The sequence below is a fragment of the Schistocerca americana genome, chromosome 3 (genome assembly GCF_021461395.2).
Source record: "Schistocerca americana isolate TAMUIC-IGC-003095 chromosome 3, iqSchAmer2.1, whole genome shotgun sequence".
Lineage (NCBI taxonomy): Eukaryota > Metazoa > Arthropoda > Insecta > Orthoptera > Acrididae > Schistocerca > Schistocerca americana.
Genome location: NC_060121.1, coordinates 25,570,223 through 25,592,845, shown reverse-complemented (window position 1 = coordinate 25,592,845; position 22,623 = coordinate 25,570,223).

The following is a 22,623-nucleotide window of genomic DNA, read 5'->3' as shown; positions in this document are numbered from 1 at the left end:
ATATCTAGTGTCACAGGAATGGTTCAAAACTTAGACAGTAGGGAGAGTCAGTCTTCTTGTACTTAAGTCGGCATTGTGCCTTTTGTATTTAATTCCGATGCAATTTCTGTGTGTCATCGTCAGTAAGTAGGTCGAAGAGATACAGTAAACCTGGAGTGAAGCATCGGAATCTATAACTAGTGTTACAGGAATGGTTCAAAACATAGTCAGTAAGAAGTGTCGGTCTTCATATACTTAAGTCGGCATTGTGCCTTTTTCATTTAATTCCGATGCAATTTCTGTGTTTCATCGTCAATACGAAGGTCCAAGGGATACAGTTAACCTGAAGTGAAGAATCGGAATCTATAACTAGTGTCACAGGAATGGTTCGAAACTTAGACATTAGGAAGAGTCAGTATTCTTGTCCTTAAGTCGGCATTGTGCCTTTTGTATTTAATTCCGATGCAATTTCTGTGTTTTATCGTCAAAAAGAAGGTCCAAGGGATACAGTAAACCTGGAGTGAAGCATTGGAATCTATAACTAGTGTCACAGGAATGGTTCAAAACTTAGATAGTTGGAGGAGTCAGTCTTCTTGTACTTAACACGGCATTGTGCGTTCTGTATTTAATTCCGATGCAATATCTGTGTTTCATCGTCAATAAGAAGGTCCAAGGGATACAGTAAACCTGGAGTGAAGCATCGGAATCTATAACTAGTGTTACAGGAATGGTCAGTAGGAAGAGTCAGTGTTCTTGTCCTTAAGTCGGCATTGTGCTTTTGTATTTAATTCAGATGCAATTTCTGTGTTTCATCGTCAATAAGAAGGTCAAAGGGATACAGTAAACCTGAAGTGAAGCATCGGAATCTATAACTAGTGTCACAGGAATGGTCAGTAGGAAGAGTCATTCTTCTTGTCCTTAAGTCGGCATTGTGCCTTTTGTATTTAATTCCGATGCAATTTCTGTGTTTCATCGTCAATAAGAAGGTCCAAGGGATACAGTAAACCTGAAGTGAAGCATCGGAATCTATAACTAGTGTCACAGGAATTTTTTAAAACATAGTCAGAAGGAAGTGTCGGTCTTCATGTACTTAAGTCGGCATTGTGCCTTTTGTATTTAATTCCGATGCAATTTCTGTGTTTCATCGTCAATAAGAAGGTCCAAGTTATGCAGTAAACCTGAAGTGAAGCATCGGAATCTATAACTAGTGTCACAGGAATGGTCAGTTGGAAGAGTCAGTCTTCTTGTCCTTAAGTCGGCATTGTGCCTTTTGTATTTAATTCCGATGCAATTTCTGTGTTTCATCGCCAATAAGAAGGCCAAGGGATACAGTAAACCTGGAGTGAAGCATCGGAATCTATAACTAGTGTCACAGGAATGGTCAGTAGGAAGAGTCAGTCTTCTTGTCCCTAAGTCGGTATTGTGCCTTTTGTATTTAATTCCGATGCATTTTCTGTGTTTCATCGTCAATAAGAAGGTCTAAGGGATACAGTAAACCTGAAGTGAAGCATCGGAATCTATAACTAGTGTTACAGGAATGGTTCAAAACATAGTCAGTAAGAAGTGTCGGTCTTCATATACTTAAGTCGTCATTGTGCCTTTTGCATTTAATTACGATGCAATTTCTGTGTTTCATCGTCAATAAGAAGGTCCAAGGGATACAGTTAACCTGAAGTGAAGAATCGGAATCTATAACTAGTGTCACAGGAATGGTTCGAAACTTAGACATTAGGAAGAGTCAGTATTCTTGTCCTTAAGTCGGCATTGTGCCTTTTGTATTTAATTCCGATGCAATTTCTGTGTTTCATCGTCAAAAAGAAGGTCCAAGGGATACAGTAAACCTGGAGTGAAGCATCGGAATCTATAACTAGTGTTACAGGAATGGTCAGTAGGAAGAGTCAGTGTTCTTGTCCTTAAGTCGGCATTGTGCTTTTGTATTTAATTCAGATGCAATTTCTGTGTTTCATCGTCAATAAGAAGGTCCAAGGGATACAGTAAACCTGAAGTGAAGCATCGGAATCTATAACTAGTGTCACAGGAATTTTTCAAAACATAGTCAGAAGGAAGTGTCGGTCTTCATGTACTTAAGTCGGCATTGTGCCTTTTGTATTTAATTCCGATGCAATTTCTGTGTTTCATCGTCAATAAGAAGGTCCAAGTTATGCAGTAAACCTGAAGTGAAGCATCGGAATCTATAACTAGTGTCACAGGAATGGTCAGTTGGAAGAGTCAGTCTTCTTGTCCTTAAGTCGGCATTGTGCCTTTTGTATTTAATTCCGATGCAATTTCTGTGTTTCATCGTCAATAAGAAGGTCCAAGGGATACAATAAACCTGGAGTGAAGCATTTGAATCTATAACTAGTGTCACAGGAATGGTCAGTAGGAAGAGTCAGTCTTCTTGTCCCTAAGTCGGTATTGTGCCTTTTGTATTTAATTCCGATGCATTTTCTGTGTTTCATCGTCAATAAGAAGGTCTAAGGGATACAGTAAACCTGAAGTCAAGCATCGAAATCCATAACTAGTGTTGCAGGAATGGTTCAAAACATAGTCAGTAAGAAGTGTCGGTCTTCATGTACTGAAGTCGGCATTGTGCCTTTTGTATTTAATTCCGATGCAATTTCTGTGTCTCATCGTCAATAAGAAGGTCCAAGGGATACAGTAAACCTGGAGTGAAGCATCGGAATCTATAACTAGTGTCACAGGAATGGTCAGTAGGAAGAGTCAGTGTTTTTGTCCTTAAGTCGGCATTGTGCTTTTGTATTTAATTCAGATGCAATTTCTGTGTTTCATCGTCAATAAGAAGGTCGAAGGGATACAGTAAACCTGAAGTGAAGCATCGGAAGCTATAACTAGTGTCACAGGAATGGTCAGTAGGAAGAGTCATTCTTCTTGTCCTTAAGTCGGCATTGTGCCTTTTGTATTTAATTCCGATGCAATTTCTGTGTTTCATCGTCAATAAGAAGGTCCAAAGGATACAGTAAACCTGAAGTGAAGCATCGGAATCTATAACTAGTGTCACAGGAATGGTTCAAAACATAGTCAGAAGGAAGTGTCGGTCTTCATGTACTTAACTCGGCATTGTGCCTTTCGTATTTAATTCCGATGCAATTTCTGTGTTTCATCGTCAATAAGAAGGTCCAAGTTATACAGTAGACCGGAATTGAAGCATCGGAATCTATAACTAGTGTCACAGGAATGGTTCAAACATAGTCAGTAAGAAGTGTCGGTCTTCATGTACTTAAGTCGGCATTGTGCCTTTTGTATTTAATTCCGATGCAATTTCTGTGTTTCATTGTCAATACGAAGGTCCAAGGGATACAGTAAACCTGAAGTGAAGCATCGGAATCTATAACTAGTGTCACAGGAATGGTTAGTAGGAAGAGTCAGTCTTCTTGTCCTTAAGTCCGCATTGAGCCTTTTGTATTTAATTCCGATGCATTTTCTGTGTTTCATCGTCAATAAGAAGGTCCAAGGGATTCAGTAAACCTGAAGGGAAGCTTCGGAATCCATAACTAGTGTTGCAGGAATTGCTCAAAACATAGTCAGTAAGAAGTGTCGGTCTTCTTGTACTTATGACGGCATTGTGCCTTTTGTATTTAATTCCGATGCCATTTCTGTGTTTCATCGTCAATAAGAAGGTCCTAGGTATACAGTAAACCTGAAGTGAAGCATAGGAATCTATAACTAGTGTCACAGGAATGGAAAGTAGGAAGAGTCAGTCTTCTTGTCCTTAAGTCGGCATTGTGCCTTCTGTATTTAATTCCGATGCAAATTCGGTGTATCATCGTCAATAAGGAGGTCCAAGGGATACAGCAAACCTGAAGTGAAGCATCGGAATCTATAACTAGTGTCACAGGAATGTTTCAAAACATAGTCAGTAAGAAGTGTCGTACTTCATGTACTTAAGTCGGCATTGTGCCTTTTGTATTTAATTCCGATGCAATTTCTGTGTTTCATCGTCAATAAGAAGGTCCAAGGGAAACAGTAAACCTTAAGTGAAGCATCGGAATCTATAACTAGTGTCACAGGAATGGTTCAAAACTTAGGCATTATTAAGAGTAAGTCTTCTTGTCCATAAGTCGGCATTGTGCCTTTTGTATTTAATTCCGATGCAATTTCTGTGTTTCATCGTCAATAAGAAGGTCCAAGGGATACAGTAAACCTGGAGTGAAGCATCGGAATCTATAACTAGTGTCACAGGAATGGTCAGTAGGAAGAGTCAGTGTTCTTGTCCTTAAGTCGGCATTGTGCCTTTTGTATTTAATTCCGATGCAATTTCTGTGTTTCATCGTCAATAAGAAGGTCGAAGGGATACAGTAAACCTGGAGTGAAGCATCGGAATCTATAACTAGTGTCACAGGAATGGTCAGTAGGAAGAGTCAGTGTTCTTGTCCTTAAATCGGCATTGTGCCTTTTGTATTTAATTCCGATGCAATTTCTGTGTTTCATCGTCAATAAGGAGGTTTAAGGGATACAATACACCTGAAGTGAAGCATCGGAATCTATAACTAGTGTCACAGGAATGGTCAGTAGGAAGAGTCAGCCTTCTTGTCCCTAAGTCGGTATTGTGCCTTTTGTATTTAATTCCGATGCATTTTCTGTGTTTCATCGTCAATAAGAAGGTCCAAGGGATACAGTAAACCTGAAGTGAAGCATCGGAATCCATAACTAGTGTTGCAGGAATGGTTCAAAACATAGTCAGTAAGAAGTGTCGGACTTCATGTACTTAAGTCGGCATTGTGCCTTTTGTATTTAATTCCGATGCAATTTCTGTGTTTCATCGTCAATAAGTAGGTCCAAGGGATACGGTAAACCTGGAGTGAAGCATGGAAATCTATAACTAGTGTCACAGGAATGGGTCAAAACATAGTCAGTAAGAAGTGTCGGTCTTCATGTACTTAAGTCGGCATTGTGCCTTTTGTATTTAATTCCGATGCAATATCTGTGTTTCATCGTCAATAAGAAGGTCCAAGGGATACAGTAATCCTGAAGTGAAGCATCGGAATCTATAACTAGTGTCACAGGAATGGTTCAAAACATAGTCAGTCAGAAGTGTCCTTCTTCATGTACTTAAGTCGGCATTGTGCCTTTTGTATTTAATTCCGATGCGATTTCTGTGTTTCATCGTCAATAAGAAGGTCCTAGGTATACAGTAAACCTGAAGTGAAGCATAGGAATCTATAACTGGTGTCACAGGAATGTTCAGTAGGAAGAGTCAGTGTTCTTGTCCTTAAGTCGGCATTGTGCCTTTTGTATTTAATTCCGATGCAATATCTGTGTTTCATCGTCAATAAGAAGGTCCAAGGGATACAGTAAACCTGGAGTGAAGCATCGGAATCTATAACTAGTGTCACAGGAATGGTCAGTAGGAAGAGTCAGTCTTCTTGTCCTTATGTCGGCATTGTGCCTTTTGTATTTAATTCCGATGCAATTTCTGTGTTTCATCGTCAATAAGAAGGTCCAAGGGATACAGGAAACCTGAAGTGAAGCATCGGAATCCATAACTAGTGTTGCAGGAATAGTTCAAAACATAGTCAGTAAGAAGTGTCGGTCTTCATGTACTTAAGTCGGCACTGTGCCTTTTGTATTTAATTCCGATGCAATTTCTGTGTTTCATCGTCAATAAGAAGGTGCAAGGGACACAGTAAACCTGGAGTGAAGCATCGGAATCTATAACTAGTGTCACAGGAATGGTTCAAAACATAGTCAGTAGGAAGATTCAGTCTTCTTGTCCTTAAGTCGGCATTGTGCCTTTTGTATTTAATTCCGATGCAATTTCTGTGTTTTATCGTCTATAAGAAGGTCCAAGGGATACAGTAAAAATGAAGTGAAGCATCGGAACCTATAACTAGTGTCACTGGCGTGGTCAGTAGGAAGAGTCAGTCTTCTTGTCCTTAGGTCGTCATAGTGCCTTTTGTATTTAATTCCCATGCAAATTCTGTGTTTAATCGTCAATAAGAAGGTCCAAGGGATACAGTAAACCTAAAGTGAAGCATCGGAATCTATAACTAGTGTTACAGGAATGGTTCAAAACATGGTCAGTAAGAAGTGTCGGTCTTCATGTATTTAAGTCGGCATTGTGCCTTTTGTATTTAATTCCGATGCAATTTCTGTGTTTCATCGTCAATAAGAAGGTCCAAGGGATACAGTAAACCTGGAGTGAAGCATCGGAATCTGTAACTAGTGGCACAGGAATGGTTCAAATCATAGTCAATAAGAAGTGTCGGTCTTCATGTACTTAAGTCGGCATTGTGCCTTTTGCATTTAATTCCGATGCAATTCCTGTGTTTCATCGTCAATAAGAAGGTCCAAGGGATACAGTAAACCTGAAGTGAAGCATCGGAATCTATAACTAGTGTTACAGGAATGGTTCAAAACATAGTCAGTAAGAAGTGTCGCTCTTCATGTACTTATGTCGGCATTGTGACTTTTGTGTTTAATTCCGATGCAATTTCTGTGTTTCATCGTCAATAAGAAGGTTCAAGGGATACAGTAAACCTGGAATGGTGCATCGGAATCTATAACTAGTGTCTCAGGAATGGTTCAAACATAGTCAGTAAGAAGTGTCAGTCTTCATGTACTTAAGTCGGCATTATGCCTTTTGTATTTAATTCCGATGCAATTTCTGTGTGTCATCGTGAAGAAGAAGGTCCAAGGATGCAGAAAACCTGTAGTGAAGCATCGGAGTCTATAAGTAGTGTCACAGGATTGGTTCAAAACATAGTCAGTACGAAGTGTCGTTTCTCATGTACTTAAGTCGGCATTGTGCTTTTTGTATTAAATTCCGATGCAATTTCTGAGTTTCATCGTCAATAAGAAGGTCCAAGGAATACAGTAAACCTGAAGTGAAGCATCGGAATCTATAACTAGTGTCACAGGAATGGTCAGTAGGAAGAGTCAGTCTTCTTGCCCTAAAGTCGGCATTGTGCCTTTTGTATTTAATTCCGAGCAATTTCTGTGTTTCATCGTCAATAAGAAGGTCCAAGGGATAGAGTAAACCTGATGTGAAGCATCGGAATCTATAACTAGTGTCACAGGAATGGTTCAAAACTAAGATAGTAGTAAGAGTCGGTCTTCTTGTACATAAGGAGGCATTGTGCCTTTTGTATTTAATTCCGATGCAATTTCTGTGTTTCATCGTCAATAAGAAGGTCCAAGGGATACAGTAAACCTGAGGTGAAGCATCGGAATCTATAACTAGTGTCACAGGAATGGTTCAAACTTAGACAGTAGGATGAGTCAGTCTTCTTGTACTTAAGTCGGCATTGTACCTTTTGTATTTAATTCCGATGCAATTTCTGTGTTTCATCGTCAATAAGATTGTCCAAGGGATACAGTAAACCTGAAGTGAAGTATCGGATTCTATAACTAGTGTCACAGGAAAGGTTCAAAACATAGACTGTAAGAAGAGCCAATCTCCTTGTACTTGAGTCGTCATTGTGCCTTTTGTATTTAATTCCGATTCAATTCCTGTGTTTCATCGTCAATAAGAAGGTCAGAGGGATACAGTAAACCTGAAGTGAAGCATCGGAATCTATAACTAATGTCACAGGAATGGTACAAAGCATAAACAGTAAGAAGTGTCAGTTTTCTTATAATTAAGTCGGCATTGTGCCTTTTGTATTTAATTCCGATGCACTTTCTGTGTTTCATCGTCAATAAGAAAGTCAGAGGGATACAGTAAACCTGAAAAGAAGCATCGGAATCTATAAATAGTGTCACAGGAATGGTTCAAATCATAGACAGTAAGGAGAGCCAGTTTTCTTGTACTTACGTCGGCATTGTGCTTTTCGTATTTAATACCGATGCAATTTCTGTGTTTCATCGTCAATGAGAAAGTCAGAGGGATACAGTAGACCAGAATTGAAGCATCGTAATCTATAACTACTGTCACAGGAATGGTTCAAAACATAGACAGTAAGAAGAGACAGTTCTCTTGTACTTAAGTCGGCATTGTGCTCTTTGTATATAATACCGATGCAATTTTTGTGTTTCATCGTCAATAAGTAGGTCCGAGGGACACAGTAAACCTGAAGTGAAGAATCGGAATCTATAACTAGTGTCACAGGAATGGCTCAAAACATAGACAGTAAGAAGAGTCAGTTTTCTTGTACATAAGTCGGCATTGTGACTTTTCTATTTAATTCCGATGCAATTTCTGTGTTTCATCGTCAATAAGAATGTCAGAGGGATACAGTTAACCTGAAGTGAAGCATCGGGATCTATATCTAGTGTCACAGGAGTGGTTCAAAACATAGACAGTAAGAACAGTCAGTCTTCTTGTCCATAAGTCGGCATTGTGCCTTTTGTATTTAATTCCGATTCAATTTCTGAGTTTCATCGTCAATAAGAAGGTCCAAGGGAGACAGTAAACCTGAAGTGATGCATCGGAATATATAACTAGTGTCACAGGAATGGTTCGAAACATAGTCAGTAATAAGTGTCGTTCTTCATGTACTTATGTCGGCATTGTGCCTTTTGTATTTCATTCCGATGCAATTACTGTGTTTCATCTTCAATAAGAAGGTCCAAGGGATGCAGTAAACCTGAAGTGAAGCATCGGAATCTATAACTAGTGTCACAGGAATGATCAGTAGGAAGAGTCAGTCTTCTTGCCCTTAAGTCGGCATTGTACCTTTTGTATTTAATTTCGATGCAATTTCTGTGTTTCATCGTCAATAAGAAGGTCCAAGGGATACAGTAAACCTGAAGTGAAGCATCGGAATCTATAACTAGTGTTACAGGAATGGTTCAAAACATAGTCAGTAAGAAGTGTCGGTCTTCATGTACTTAAGTCGGCATTGTGCCTTTTGTATTTAATTTCGATGCCATTTCTGTGTTTCATCGTCAATAAGTAGGTCCAAGGGATACAGTAAACCTGGTGTGAAACATGGAAATCAATAACTAGTGTCACAGGAATGGATCAAAGCATAGTAAGAAGTGTCGGTCTTCATGTACTTAAGTCGGCATTGTGCCTTTTGTATTTAATTCCGATGCAGTTTCTGTGGTTCATCGTCAATAAGAAGGTCCAAGGGATACAGTAAACCTGAAGTGAAGCATCGGAATCCGTAACTAGTGTTACAGGAATGGTTCAAGACATAGTCAGTAAGAAGTGTCCTTCTTCATGTACTTAAGTCGGCATTGTGCCTTTTGTATTTAATTCCGATGCAATTTCTGTGTTTCATCGTCAATAAGAAGGTCCAAGGGATACAGTAAACCTGAAGTGAAGCATCGGAATCTATAACTAGTGTCACGGGAATGGTCAGTAGGAAGATTCAGTCTTCTTGTAATTAAGTTGGCATTGTGCCATTTGTATTTAATTCCGATGCAATTTCTGTGTTTCATCGTCAATAGGAAGGTCCAAGGGATACAGTAAACCTGAAGTGAAGAATCGGAATCTATAACTAGTGTCGCAGGAATGGTCGGTAGGAAGAGTCAGTCTTCTTGTCCTTAAGTCTGCATTGTGCCTTTTGTATGTAATTCCGATGCAATTTCTGTGTTTCATCGTCAATAAGAAGGTCCAGGGGTACAGTAAACCTGAAGTGAAGCATCGGAATCTATAACTAGTGTTACAGGAATGGTTCAAAACATAGTCAGTGAGAAGTATCGGTCTTCATGTACTTAAGTCGGAATTGTGCCTTTTGTATTTAATTCCGATGCAATTTCTGTGTTTCATCGTCAATAAGGTCCAAGGGACACAGTAAACCTGGAGTGAAGCATGGAAATCTATAACTAGTGTCACAGGAATGGGTCAAAACATGGTCAGTAAGAAGTGTCGGTCTTCATGTACATGAGTCGGCATTGTGCCTTTTGTATTTAATTCCGATGCAATTTCTGAGTTTCATCGTCAATAAGAAGGTCCAAGGGATACAGTAAACCTTGAAGTGACTCATTAGAATCTATAACTAGTGTCAGAGGAATGGTTCAAAACATAGACAGTAAGAAGAGTCAGTTTTCTTGTACATAAATCGGCATTGTGCCTTTTCTATTTCATTCCGATGCAATTTCTGTGTTTCATCGTCAATAAGAATGTCAGAGGGATACAGTAAACCTGAAGTGAAGCATCGGAATCTATATCTAGTGTCACAGGAGTGGTTCAAAACGTAGACAGTAAGAACAGTCAGTCTTCTTGTCCATAAGTCGGCATTGTGCCTTTTGTATTTAATTCCGATGCTATTTCTGAGTTTCATCGTCAATAAGAAGGTCCAAGGGAGACGGTAAACCTGAAGTGATGCATCGGAATACATAACTAGTGTCACAGGAATGGTTCAAAACATAGTCAGTAAGAAGTGTCGGTCTTCATGTACTTAAGTCGGCATTGTGCCTTTTGTATTTAATTGCGATGCAATTTCTCTGTTTCATCGTCAATAAGAAGGTCCAAGGGATACAGTAAACCTGGAGTGAAGCATCGGAATCTATAACTACTGTCACAGGAATGGTCAGTAGGAAGAGTCAGTCTTCTTGTCCTTAAGTCGGCATTGTGCCTTTTGAATTTAATTCCGATGCAATTTCTGTGTTTCATTGTCAATAAGAAGGTCCAAGGGATACAGTAAACGCGAAGTGAAGCTTCGGAATCTATAACTAGTGTCACAGGAATGGTTCAAAACATAGTCAGTAAGAAGTGTCTGTCTTCATGTACTTAAGTCGGCATTGTGCCTTTTGCATTTAATTCCGATGCAATTTCTGTGTTTCATCGTTAATATAAAGGTCCAAGGGATACAGTAAACCTGAAGTGAAGCATCGGAATCTATAACTAGTGTCACAGGAATGGTTCAAAACATAGTCAGTAAGAAGTGTCGTTCTTCATGTACTTAAGTCGGCATTGTGTCTTTTGTATTTAATTCCGATGCAATTACTGTGTTTCATCGTCAATAAGAAGGTCCAAGGGAGACGGTAAACCTGAAGTGATGCATCGGAATACATAACTAGTGTCACAGGAATGGTTCAAAACATAGTCAGTAAGAAGTGTCGGTCTTCATGTACTTAAGTCGGCATTGTGCCGTTTGTATTTAATTCCGATGCCATTTCTGTGTTTCATCGTCAATAAGTAGGTCCAAGGGATACGGTAAACCTGGAGTGAAACATGGAAATCAATAACTAGTGTCACAGGAATGGATCAAAACATAGTTAGTAAGAAGTGTCGGTCTTCATGTACTTAAGTCGGCATTGTGCCTTTTGTATTTATTTCCGATGCAGTTTCTGTGTTTCATCGTCAATAAGAAGGTCCAAGGGATACAGTAAACCTGAAGTGAATCATCCGAATCTATAACTAGTGTCAGAGGAATGGTTAAAAACTTAGACAGTAGGAAGAGTCAGTCTTCTTGTACTTAAGTCGGCATTGTGCCTTTTGTATTTAATTCCGATGCAATTTCTGTGTTTCATCGTCAATAGGAAGGTCCAAGGGGTACAGTAAACCTGAGGTGAAGCATCGAAATCTATAACTAGTGTCACAGGAATGGTTCAAACTTAGACAGTAGGAAGAGTCAGTCTTCTTGTACTTAAGTCGGCATTGTACCTTTTGTATTTAATTCCGATGCAATTTCTGTGTTTCATCGTCGATAAGATTGTCCAAGGGATACAGTAAACCTGAAGTGAAGTATCGGAATCTATAACTAGTGTCACAGGAAAGGTTCAAAACATAGAATGTAAGAAGAGCCAGTCTCCTTGTACTTGAGTCGTCATTGTGCCATTTGTATTAAATTCCGATGCAATTCCTGTGTTTCATCGTCAATAAGAAGGTCAGAGGGATACAGTAAACCTGAAGTGAAGCATCGGAATCTATAACTAATGTCACAGGAATGGTTCAAAGCATAAACAGTAAGAAGTGTCAGTTTTCTTATAATTAAGTCGGCATTGTGCCTTTTGTATTTAATTCCGATGCACTTTCTGTCTTTCATCGTCAATAAGAAAGTCAGAGGGATACAGTAAACCTGAAAAGAAGCATCGGAATCTATAACTAGTGTCACAGGAATGGTTCAAATCATAGACAGTAAGGAGAACCAGTTTTCTTGTACTTACGTCGGCATTGTGCTTTTCGTATTTAATTCCGATGCAATTTCTGTGTTTCATCGTCAATGAGAAAGTCAGAGGGATACAGTAGACCAGAAGTGAAGCATCGTAATCTATAACTACTGTCACAGGAATGGTTCAAAACATAGACAGTAAGAAGAGTCAGTTCTCTTGTACTGAAGTCGGCATTGTGCTCTTTGTATTTAATACCGATGCAATTTTTGTGTTTCATCGTCAATAAGAAGGTCCGAGGGATACAGTAAACCTGAAGTGTAGAATCGGAATCTATAACTAGTGTCACAGAAATGGTTCAAAACATAGACAGTAAGAAGAGTCAGTTTTCTTGTACATAAGTCGGCATTGTGCCTTTTCTATTTAATTCCGATGCAATTTCTGTGTTTCATCGTCAATAAGAATGTCAGAGGGATACAGTAAACCTGAAGTGAAGCATCGGAATCTATATATAGTGTCACAGGAGTGGTTCAAAACATAGACAGTAAGAACAGTCAGTCTTCTTGTCCTTAAGTCGGCATTGTGCCTTTTGTATTTATTTCCGATGCAATTTCTGAGTTTCATCGTCAATAAGAAGGTCCAAGGGAGACAGTAAACCTGAAGTGATGCATCGGAATACATAACTAGTGTCACAGGAATGGTTCAAAACATAGTCAGTAAGAAGTGTTGCTCTTCATGTACTTAAGTCGGCATTGTGCCTTTTGTATTTAATTCCGATGCAATTTCTGTGTTTCATTGTCAATAAGAAGGTCCAAGGGATACAGTAAACGTGAAGTGAAGCTTCGGAATCTATAACTAGTGTCACATGAATGGTTCAATACATAGTCAGTAAGAAGTGTCTGTCTTCATGTACTTAAGTCGGCATTGTGCTTTTGCATTTAATTCCGATGCAATTTCTGTGTTTCATCGTCAATAAGAAGGTCCAAGGGATACAGTAAACCTGAAGTGAAGCATCGGACTCTATAACTAGTGCCACAGGAATGTATCAAAACATAGTCAGTAAGAAGTGTCGGTCTTCATGTACTTTAGTCGGCATTGTGCCTTTTGTATTTAATTCCGATGCAATTTCTGTGTTTCATCGTCAATAAGAAGGTCCAAGGGAGACAGTAGACCTGGAGTGAAGCATCGGAATCTATAACTAGTGTCACAGGAATGTATCAAAACATAGTCAGTAAGAAGTGTCGGTCTTCATGTACTTTAGTCGGCATTGTGGTTTTTGCATTTAATTCCGATGCAATTTCTGTGTTTCATCGTCAATAAGAAGGTCCAAGGGATACAGTAAACCTGAAGTGAAGCATCGGAATCTATAACTAGTGTCACAGGAATGGTTCAAAACATAGTCAGTAATAAGTGTCGTTCTTCATGTACTTAAGTCGGCATTGTGCCTTTTGTATTTAATTCCGATGCAATTACTGTGTTTCATCGTCAACAAGAAGGTCCAAGGGATACAGTAAACCTGAAGTGAAGCATCGGAATCTATAACTAGTGTCACAGGAATGATCAGTAGGAAGAGTCAGTTTTCTTGCCCTTAAGTCGGCATTGTGACTTTTGTGTTTAATTTAGATGCAATTTCTGTGTTTCATCGTCAATAAGAAGGTCCAAGGGATACAGTAAACCTGAAGTGAAACATCGGAATCTATAACTAGTGCTACAGGAATGGTTCACAACATAGTCAATAAGAAGTGTCGGTCTTCATGTACTTAAGTCGGCATTGTGCCTTTTGTATTTAATTCCGATGCCATTTTTGGTTTCATCGCCAATAAGTAGGTCCAAGGGATACAGTAAACCTGGAGTGAAACATGGAAATCAATAACTAGTGTCACAGGAATGGATCAAAACATAGTTAGCAAGAAGTGTCGGTCTTCACGTACTTAAGTCGGCATTGTGCCTTTTGAATTTAATTCCGATGCAGTTTCTGTGTTTCATCGTCAATAAGAAGGTCCAAGGGATACAGTAAACCTGAAGTGAAGCATCGGAATCTATAACTAGTGTTACAGGAATGGTTCAAGTCATAGTCAGTAAGAAGTGTCCTTCTTCATGTACTTAAGTCGGCATTGTGAGCATTGTACTTAATTCCGATGCAATTTCTGTGTTTCAGCGTCAATAAGAAGGTCCAAGGGATACAGTAAACCTGAAGTGAAGCAGCGGAATCTATAACTAGTGTCACAGGAATGGTCAGTAGGAAGAGTCAGTCTTCTTGTCCATAAATCTGCATTGTACCTTTTGTATTTCATTCCGATGCAATTTCTGTGTTTCATCGTCAATAAGAAAGTACAAGGGACACAGTAAACCTGGAGTGAAGCATGGAATTCTATAACTAGTGTCACAGGAATGGGTCAAAACATTGTCAGTAAGAAGTGTCGGTCTTCACGTACTTAAGTCGGCATTGTGCCTTTTGTATTTAATTCCGATGCAATTTCTGTGTTTCATCGTCAATAAGAAGGTCCAAGGGATACAGTAAACCTGAAGTGAAGTATCGGAATCTATAACTAGTGTCACAGGAAAGGTTCAAAACATAGAATGTAAGAAGAGCCAGTCTCCTTGTACTTGAGTCGTCATTGTGCCATTTGTATTTAATTCCGATGCAATTCCTGTGTTTCATCGTCAATAAGAAGGTCAGAGGGATACAGTAAACCTGAAGTGAAGCATCGGAATCTATAACTAATGTCACAGGAATGGTTCAAAGCATAAACAGTAAGAAGTGTCAGTTTTCTTATAATTAAGTCGGCATTGTGCCTTTTGTATTTAATTCCGATGCACTTTCTGTCTTTCATCGTCAATAAGAAAGTCAGAGGGATACAGTAAACCTGAAAAGAAGCATCGGAATCTATAACTAGTGTCACAGGAATGGTTCAAATCATAGACAGTAAGGAGAGCCAGTTTTCTTGTACTTACGTCGGCATTGTGCTTTTCGTATTTAATTCCGATGCAATTCCTGTGTTTCATCGTCAATAAGAAGGTCAGAGGGATACAGTAAACCTGAAGTGAAGCATCGGAATCTATAACTAATGTCACAGGAATGGTTCAAAGCATAAACAGTAAGAAGTGTCAGTTTTCTTATAATTAAGTCGGCATTGTGCCTTTTGTATTTAATTCCGATGCAATTTCTGTGTTTCATCGTCAATAGGAAGGTCCAAGGGGTACAGTAAACCTGAGGTGAAGCATCGTAATCTATAACTACTGTCACAGGAATGGTTCAAAACATAGACAGTAAGAAGAGTCAGTTCAATTGTACTGAAGTCGGCATTGTGCTCTTTGTATTTAATACCGATGCAATTTTTGTGTTTCATCGTCAATAAGAAGGTCCGGGGGATACAGTAAACCTGAAGTGTAGAATCGGAATCTATAACTAGTGTCACAGAAATGGTTCAAAACATAGACAGTAAGAAGAGTCAGTTTTCTTGTACATAAGTCGGCATTGTGCCTTTTCTATTTAATTCCGATGCAATTTCTGTGTTTCATCGTCAATAAGAATGTCAGAGGGACACAGTAAACCTGAAGTGAAGCATCGGAATCTATATATAGTGTCACAGGAGTGGTTCAAAACATAGACAGTAAGAACAGTCAGTCTTCTTGTCCTTAAGTCGGCATTGTGCTTTTGCATTTAATTCCGATGCAATTGCTGTGTTTCATCGTCAATAAGAAGGTCCAAGGGATACAGTAAACCTGAAGTGAAGCATCGGAATCTATGACTAGTGTCACAGGAATGTATCAAAACATAGTCAGTAAGAAGTGTCGGTCTTCATGTACTTTAGTCGGCATTGTGCCTTTTGTATTTAATTCCGATGCAATTTCTGTGTTTCATCGTCAATAAAAAGGTCCAAGGGAGACAGTAAACCTGGAGTGAAGCATCGGAATCTATAACTAGTGTCACAGGAATGTATCAAAACATAATCAGTAAGAAGTGTCGGTCTTCATGTACTTTAGTCGGCATTGTGGTTTTTGCATTTAATTCCGATGCAATTACTGTGTTTCATCGTCAACAAGAAGGTCCAAGGGATACAGTAAACCTGAAGTGAAGCATCGGAATCTATAACTAGTGTCACAGGAATGATCAGTAGGAAGAGTCAGTTTTCTTGCCCTTAAGTCGGCATTGTGCCTTTTGTGTTTAATTTAGATGCAATTTCTGTGTTTCATCGTCAATAAGAAGGTCCAAGGGATACAGTAAACCTGAAGTGAAACATCGGAATCTATAACTAGTGCTACAGGAATGGTTCACAACATAGTCAATAAGAAGTGTCGGTCTTCATGTACTTAAGTCGGCATTGTGCCTTTTGTATTTAATTCCGATGCCATTTTTGTGTTTCATCGTCAATAAGTAGGTCCAAGGGATACAGTAAACCTGGAGTGAAACATGGAAATCAATAACTAGTGTCACAGGAATGGATCAAAACATAGTTAGCAAGAAGTGTCGGTCTTCACGTACTTAAGTCGGCATTGTGCCTTTTGAATTTAATTCCGATGCAGTTTCTGTGTTTCATCGTCAATAAGAAGGTCCAAGGGATACAGTAAATCTGAAGTGAAGCATCGGAATCTATAACTAGTGTTACAGGAATGGTTCAAGACATAGTCAGTAAGAAGTGTCCTTCTTCATGTACTTAAGTCGGCATTGTGCCCTTTGTACTTAATTCCGATGCAATTTCTGTGTTTCTTCGTCAATAAGAAGGTCCAAGGGATACAGTAAACCTGAAGTGAAGCAGCGGAATCTATAACTAGTGTCACAGGAATGGTCAGTAGGAAGAGTCAGTCTTCTTGTCCATAAATCTGCATTGTGCCTTTTGTATTTAATTCCGATGCAATTTCTGTGTTTCATCGTCAATAAGAAAGTCCAAGGGACACAGTAAACCTGGAGTGAAGCATGGAATTCTATAACTAGTGTCACAGGAATGGGTCAAAACATTGTCAGTAAGAAGTGTCGGTCTTCACGTACTTAAGTCGGCATTGTGCCTTTTGTATTTAAATCCGATGCAATTTCTGTGTTTCATCGTCAATAAGAAGGTCCAAGGGATACAGTAAACCTGAAGTGAATCATCGGAATCTATAACTAGTGTCAGAGGAATGGTTCAAATCTTAGACAGTAGGAAGAGTCAGTCATCTTGTACTTAAGTCGGCATTGTGCCTTTTGTATTTAATTCCGATGCAATTTCTGTGTTTCATCGTCAATAAGAAGGTCAAAGAGATGCAGTAAACCTGGTGTGAAGAATCGGAATCTATAACTAGTGTCGCAGGAATGGTCAGTAGGATGAGTCAGTCGTCTTGTCCTTAAGTGTGCATTGTGCTTTTTTTTTTTAATTCCGATGCAATTTCTGTGTTTCATCGTCAATAAGAAGGTCCAAGGGATACAGTAAACCTGAAGTGAAGCATCGGAATCTGTAACTAGTGTTGCTGGAATGGTTCAAAACATAGTCAGTAAGAAGTGTCGGTCTTCATGTACTTAAGTCGGCATTGTGCCTTTTGTATTTCATTCCAATGCAATTTCTGTGTTTCATCGTTAAGAAGAAGGTCCAAGGATACAGAAAACTTGATGTGAAGCATAGGAATCTATAAGTAGTGTCACAGGAATGGTTCAAAACATAGTCAGTAAGAAGTGTCGTTCTTCATGTACTTAAGTCGGCATTATGCTTTTTGTATTTAATTCCGATGCAATTTCTGAGTTTGATCGTCTATAAGAAGGTCCAAGGGATACAGTAAACCTGAAGTGAAGCATCGGAATCTATAACTAGTGTCACAGGAATGGTTCAAACTTAGACAGTAGAAGAGTCAGTCTTCTTGTACTTAAGTCGGCATTGTACCTTTTGTATTTAATTCCGATGCAATTTCTGTGTTTCATCGTGAATAAGATTGTCCAAGGGATACAGTAAACCTGAAGTGAAGTATCGGAATCTATAACTAGTGCCACAGGAAAGGTTCAAAACATAGACAGTAAGAAGAGCCAGTCTCCTTGTACTTGAGTCGTCATTGTGCCTTTTGTATTTAATTCCGATGCAATTCCTGTGTTTCATCGTCAATAAGAAGGTCAGAGGGATACAGTAAACCTGAAGTGATGCATCGGTTTCTATAACTAATGTCACAGGAATGGTTCAAAGCATAAGCAGTAAGAAGTGTCAGTTTTCTTATAATTAAGTCGGCATTGTGCCTTTTGTATTTAATTCCGATGCACTTTCTGTCTTTCATCGTCAATAAGAAAGTCAGAGGAATACAGTAAACCTGAAAAGAAGCATCGGATTCTATAACTAGTGTCACAGGAATGGTTCAAATCATAGACAGTAAGGAGAGCCAGTTTTCTTGTACTTACGTCGGCATTGTGCTTTTCGTATTTCATTCCGATGCAATTTCTGTGTTTCATCGTCAATGAGAAAGTCAGAGGGATACAGTAGACCAGAAGTGAAGCATCGTAATCTATAACTACTGTCACAGGAATGGTTCAAAACATAGACAGTAAGAAGAGTCAGTTCTCTTGTACTGAAGTCGGCATTGTGCTCTTTGTATTTAATACCGATGCAATTTTTGTGTTTCATCGTCAATAAGAAGGTCCGAGGGATACAGTAAACCTGAAGTGTAGAATCGGAATCTATAACTAGTGTCACAGAAATGGTTCAAAACATAGACAGTAAGAAGAGTCAGTTTTCTTGTACATAAGCCGGCATTGTGCCTTTTCTATTTAATTCCGATGCAATTTCTGTGTTTCATCGTCAATAAGAATGTCAGAGGGATACAGTAAACCTGAAGTGAAGCATCGGAATCTATATATAGTGTCACAGGAGTGGTTCAAAACATAGACAGTAAGAACAGTCAGTCTTCTTGTCCTTAAGTCGGCATTGTGCCTTTTGTATTTATTTCCGATGCAATTTCTGAGTTTCATCGTCAATAAGAAGGTCCAAGGGAGACAGTAAACCTGAAGTGATGCATCGGAATACATAACTAGTGTCACAGGAATGGTTCAAAACATAGTCAGTAAGAAGTGTTGCTCTTCATGTACTTAAGTCGGCATTGTGCATTTTGTATTTAATTCCGATGCAATTTCTGTGTTTCATCGTCAATAAAAAGGTCCAAGGGAGACAGTAAACCTGGAGTGAAGCATCGGAATCTATAACTAGTGTCACAGGAATGTATCAAAACATAATCAGTAAGAAGTGTCGGTCTTCATGTACTTTAGTCGGCATTGTGGTTTTTGCATTTAATTCCGATGCAATTACTGTGTTTCATCGTCAACAAGAAGGTCCAAGGGATACAGTAAACCTGAAGTGAAGCATCGGAATCTATAACTAGTGTCACAGGAATGATCAGTAGGAAGAGTCAGTTTTCTTGCCCTTAAGTCGGCATTGTGCCTTTTGTGTTTAATTTAGATGCAATTTCTGTGTTTCATCGTCAATAAGAAGGTCCAAGGGATACAGTAAACCTGAAGTGAAACATCGGAATCTATAACTAGTGCTACAGGAATGGTTCACAACATAGTCAATAAGAAGTGTCGGTCTTCATGTACTTAAGTCGGCATTGTGCCTTTTGTATTTAATTCCGATGCCATTTTTGTGTTTCATCGTCAATAAGTAGGTCCAAGGGATACAGTAAACCTGGAGTGAAACATGGAAATCAATAACTAGTGTCACAGGAATGGATCAAAACATAGTTAGCAAGAAGTGTCGGTCTTCACGTACTTAAGTCGGCATTGTGCCTTTTGAATTTAATTCCGATGCAGTTTCTGTGTTTCATCGTCAATAAGAAGGTCCAAGGGATACAGTAAATCTGAAGTGAAGCATCGGAATCTATAACTAGTGTTACAGGAATGGTTCAAGACATAGTCAGTAAGAAGTGTCCTTCTTCATGTACTTAAGTCGGCATTGTGCCCTTTGTACTTAATTCCGATGCAATTTCTGTGTTTCATCGTCAATAAGAAGGTCCAAGGGATACAGTAAACCTGAAGTGAAGCAGCGGAATCTATAACTAGTGTCACAGGAATGGTCAGTAGGAAGAGTCAGTCTTCTTGTCCATAAATCTGCATTGTGCCTTTTGTATTTAATTCCGATGCAATTTCTGTGTTTCATCGTCAATAAGAAAGTCCAAGGGACACAGTAAACCTGGAGTGAAGCATGGAATTCTATAACTAGTGTCACAGGAATGGGTCAAAACATTGTCAGTAAGAAGTGTCGGTCTTCACGTACTTAAGTCGGCATTGTGCCTTTTGTATTTAAATCCGATGCAATTTCTGTGTTTCATCGTCAATAAGAAGGTCCAAGGGATACAGTAAACCTGAAGTGAATCATCGGAATCTATAACTAGTGTCAGAGGAATGGTTCAAATCTTAGACAGTAGGAAGAGTCAGTCATCTTGTACTTAAGTCGGCATTGTGCCTTTTGTATTTAATTCCGATGCAATTTCTGTGTTTCATCGTCAATAAGAAGGTCCAAGAGATGCAGTAAACCTGGTGTGAAGAATCGGAATCTATAACTAGTGTCGCAGGAATGGTCAGTAGGATGAGTCAGTCGTCTTGTCCTTAAGTGTGCATTGTGCTTTTTTTTTTTAATTCCGATGCAATTTCTGTGTTTCATCGTCAATAAGAAGGTCCAAGGGATACAGTAAACCTGAAGTGAAGCATCGGAATCTGTAACTAGTGTTGCTGGAATGGTTCAAAACATAGTCAGTAAGAAGTGTCGGTCTTCATGTACTTAAGTCGGCATTGTGCCTTTTGTATTTCATTCCAATGCAATTTCTGTGTTTCATCGTTAAGAAGAAGGTCCAAGGATACAGAAAACTTGATGTGAAGCATAGGAATCTATAAGTAGTGTCACAGGAATGGTTCAAAACATAGTCAGTAAGAAGTGTCGTTCTTCATGTACTTAAGTCGGCATTATGCTTTTTGTATTTAATTCCGATGCAATTTCTGAGTTTGATCGTCTATAAGAAGGTCCAAGGGATACAGTAAACCTGAAGTGAAGCATCGGAATCTATAACTAGTGTCACAGGAATGGTTCAAACTTAGACAGTAGAAGAGTCAGTCTTCTTGTACTTAAGTCGGCATTGTACCTTTTGTATTTAATTCCGATGCAATTTCTGTGTTTCATCGTGAATAAGATTGTCCAAGGGATACAGTAAACCTGAAGTGAAGTATCGGAATCTATAACTAGTGCCACAGGAAAGGTTCAAAACATAGACAGTAAGAAGAGCCAGTCTCCTTGTACTTGAGTCGTCATTGTGCCTTTTGTATTTAATTCCGATGCAATTCCTGTGTTTCATCGTCAATAAGAAGGTCAGAGGGATACAGTAAACCTGAAGTGATGCATCGGTTTCTATAACTAATGTCACAGGAATGGTTCAAAGCATAAGCAGTAAGAAGTGTCAGTTTTCTTATAATTAAGTCGGCATTGTGCCTTTTGTATTTAATTCCGATGCACTTTCTGTCTTTCATCGTCAATAAGAAAGTCAGAGGGATACAGTAAACCTGAAAAGAAGCATCGGATTCTATAACTAGTGTCACAGGAATGGTTCAAATCATAGACAGTAAGGAGAGCCAGTTTTCTTGTACTTACGTCGGCATTGTGCTTTTCGTATTTCATTCCGATGCAATTTCTGTGTTTCATCGTCAATGAGAAAGTCAGAGGGATACAGTAGACCAGAAGTGAAGCATCGTAATCTATAACTACTGTCACAGGAATGGTTCAAAACATAGACAGTAAGAAGAGTCAGTTCTCTTGTACTGAAGTCGGCATTGTGCTCTTTGTATTTAATACCGATGCAATTTTTGTGTTTCATCGTCAATAAGAAGGTCCGAGGGATACAGTAAACCTGAAGTGTAGAATCGGAATCTATAACTAGTGTCACAGAAATGGTTCAAAACATAGACAGTAAGAAGAGTCAGTTTTCTTGTACATAAGCCGGCATTGTGCCTTTTCTATTTAATTCCGATGCAATTTCTGTGTTTCATCGTCAATAAGAAGGTCCAAGGGAGACAGTAAACCTGAAGTGATGCATCGGAATACATAACTAGTGTCACAGGAATGGTTCAAAACATAGTCAGTAAGAAGTGTTGCTCTTCATGTACTTAAGTCGGCATTGTGCATTTTGTATTTAATTCCGATGCAATTTCTGTGTTTCATCGTCAATAAGAAGGTCCAAGGGATACAGTAAACCTGGAGTGAAGCATCGGAATCTATTACTAGTGTCACAGGAATTTTTCAAAACTAAGATAGTAGGAAGAGTCGGTCTTCTTGTACTTAAGTCGGCATTGTGCCTTTTGTATTTAATTCCGATGCAATTTCTGTGTTTCATCGTCAATAAGAAGGTCCAAGGGATACAGTAAAAATGAGGTGAAGCATCGGAATCTATAACTAGTGTCACAGGAATGGTTCAAACTTAGACAGTAGAAGAGTCAGTCTTCTTGTACTTAAGTCGGCATTGAACTTTTTGTATTTAATTCCGATGCAATTTCTGTGTTTCATCGTGAATAAGATTGTCCAAGGGATACAGTAAACCTGAAGTGAAGCATCGGAATCTATAACTAGTGTCACAGGAATGATCAGTAGGAAGAGTCAGTTTTCTTGCCCTTAAGTCGGCATTGTGCCTTTTGTATTTAATTCCGATGCAATTTCTGTGCTTCATCGTCAATAAGAAGGTCCAAGGGATACAGTA